Raw genomic sequence first — 3298 nt, 5'->3', positions numbered from 1 at the left:
TCTGTGATTTTAATACCACTGTGAGTTCTCAGAGTATTTGGTGTAGAATTTCTATTCGGCGCAGGAGCTAAGCAATGGAAAGAGAAAGGGGGAGCTCTGAAGAAAAGCTTTTCAGCATTAGTAAGGTGCTTGCTTTGTTGAATACTACAAGGTTTTCCCACCATTAAGACAATACAATGACCTTTCCTTCCTGCGTGAATATCCACAGACTTGATAAAAGACGAATGCACATGGAGGCGGGATGAAATAATTGTAGTATAAAATTAAAATTGTTATTTTATTGTAAATTATTCACTTCTGTATCTAATAGATTATTTGTTTATCTCTAAAATAATGAATGAATGTATTAGTGGGTTGAGATATCAATCAAAAGCTCTGGTGCTGTCGTTGTGAAATATCTTGAAATTTGTGAAATGTGTGGTACAAATGTGCATATATATTATGTATGGCTACAGACAAAGACATGTGTGTTTTTTTCTTTCTTACATGTTGCTGTGAGTTATGATAAATTCATGACATTCATACCTCACAGTCCACTGCCTGCGGTGTATGTCCCTCACAGTTTTGTTTCTTGAATATTTGTGATAATAGAACTTTTGGCTACAAGTATTAAAAGTTGTAACGGGAGGTTTCAATGAACAATTCTAAGAGCCCCAGGTGTTCAATTTTTCAATGATTTCATTAGGACTGCAGCTAGGGTTAGGGTTCCATTACCGTGCAGTCAATAACATTTCAGAAAACTGTGAAAAGACCCAAACCAATTTGTCCCAATTGTCATGGCAATATCTTCAAATGTATATACATGTATGTACGATGGACAAAGGTCTAAAACCAGGATGCAAATCCTTGAGTTGGATGAGTTTTCGCTTAAAAATGTTTTATTTAAAAAAATCCTAAATATTAAATTAATTATTAAGTTAGTTTCCAATTATTTGTTTTTTAGCAACCAATTAATTCATTGATTATTTGTGTCAGCTATGGGTTCCACATTATGGTGACTGCCACTTTCATTATGAAAACATATATGACTCCATTCATGACATGATGATGTTTTTAGGGTGAAAAGAGGTCATTTAATCCTTTTTTATCTAGAGTAAATATTACCCTAAAAACATTAGTCTAGGATAAGTGTTTATTGGTCTTGGGTCAATGAAAATAAATGTAATTTTAACTTACTGCATTTATGAAACAGCAGTTTTTACAGAAATTTTTGTGAAAAATTCACTGTTATGGAAACAAACTATTTAATCTAAATGTGTAATTATTTGATGGTTGCATTTATTTAAATGCAAGACAAATCATTGTTAAATCAAAACTCATGGTCAACTTAATAGCTTCTCCTCAGCGTTCAACCATCTTGTATTTTCTGATGAAGACTAAACTAAATCACAGTTTACACGGTCAACATTGAACTTCCATGCTCCTCATGTGCATTTTTCGGGCAGAGTAATCACAGCAGAAACACAGAAACTGTCCAGCAACAGGGAAAACGGAGCTTCTTTTGTGAGCAAACCCAAAGAAACCAATCCTCCCCACTGTGTCTTGAGAATCTCCATGGAGGAAAAAGAAAGGTCACATTTACGCCTCCGACCCCCTGTGCACCCCCTTCCCATTCTCTCCCTTCACCCCAAGTCCAATTAGAAGGAAGGTCGGCGAGGTTTTTGTAAGTGGGGGGTTTGGCGGGACTGTGCGTGTATGCATGCACAGGCAGGGCTGCTAAAGCTGCAGACCACCAACACATTTTTACACACATGGTCGGGTCTCTAAGCTCAGGTTTTACATCCCATCTTTCTGGTTTGGGCCTTGTCCTTTTTGTGCCAGACAGTGGATCTGCGGACTATTAGGCCGCAGATCCATTTTTCTGAAGAAGCAACCCGCTTCTAGTAAACTGATCCAGCAACTCCACATTGCTGCAGAGCTGCAGGTTGTTAAAAACCTGCTCAGATTAGTCACTCTGCTTCAAAGAATAATTAATCCCATTAAGTAATCAAAGAGTGATTGGAGTGGAAATCTCTCCAAAGTAAGAGTTCCACTTGTGTATTCTGTGAAACACTTAGCACACAGCCACGAAAAAACTGTAATTTCCAAATGTGTGAAATACTACAATGTATAATTACATCTGCAGGACCTTTGCTACAGTGTTATATTGGAACTGGGACTGAGGTTACAGTTTGGAATGCCAAAATATATTCACTTTCTTTTTAAAATATCATCAATGACTGCCAGGAAGGAGCTGAAAATCTTAATGAATAAAGTGAAATAAGTTATTTACAGTAAAACTATGCACGGTAGACCAAATGGAGTAATGTAATTTATCAGTTCAGCTCTATTCTGTTGAATGATTACTAATTTAATGATGTTCTCAAGGAACGCTTCTATAGCATTCTCTTCATATTCACAATGAATTAACTATTTAATGTAAAATGAGGAACAAAAAGTGACTGCAATCCTCCCTAGTTCTATGGTGCGTTTAAGCCTCTTTGAGCTCATTATTTTAGTTTGAGGTCTTGTTTCATTAACCCATTGCAATTTTAAGTGTCAAGTCAGATTTTCCGTTTAAGAACTTAACAGCAATGCTTAAAAACCTTTTAAAAGTAAGAAAAGCAATCAGTGAAAAGTGGGTGAGTAAAATGTATGTATAAAGCTTTTCTTACAAACAAATGTCTTAAATCATGTTTACAACGAGCGCCAACTAGAAGGCCGTAAAACACTTTCAATTTGTAGCCGTGGGCCACACAGGGCACGTTAATATTTTATCTTTGGGAGAGAAATTTGCCCGACCTGGTCTTGGCAAAGCCAATCAGCGTTAAGATGCTCCGCTCGTCATCACCGCTGTCCTGCTGTCACAGCGTGAAGACACTTTATGAAACAGCCGCTCACCAGAGACACACAGGCAGCTGAGACTGAACGCTTGTAAGTTAGTTGTTGTCTAACCGAGAGACGCTGGCACCGAGCCAACACAACAGGTCATCAAACCGGCTGCTGGTCAGCCTGAAGTAGAGCTGGAAGCCGCATCCATCCAGACGCACTTCCTGGAGGAGTCGGTGAAATTCAAGTTGTGTGCGGTCATGACCCCGAAAATGATGGCAATTGCGTTTCCGGCGCTTGTGTAATTCACACAACAAATAAAGAGCAGAAATAACGTTACTTATTTCCATGGTGGATAGCGGAAAGTAGTCTTTACGGAGACAAGCAACGGAGGTAAGCCACGGCCCTTTCAGGAAAACAAAAGGTCCAACGCTAGAGGGAAAGCAGGTGGAATTTTAAAAGTAAGGAAAATGGGCTACAGATGCAGAAG

The sequence above is a fragment of the Pungitius pungitius genome, chromosome 13 (assembly GCF_949316345.1).
Source record: "Pungitius pungitius chromosome 13, fPunPun2.1, whole genome shotgun sequence".
NCBI classification, from domain to species: domain Eukaryota; kingdom Metazoa; phylum Chordata; class Actinopteri; order Perciformes; family Gasterosteidae; genus Pungitius; species Pungitius pungitius.
Note: the sequence above shows the minus strand (reverse complement) of the source record.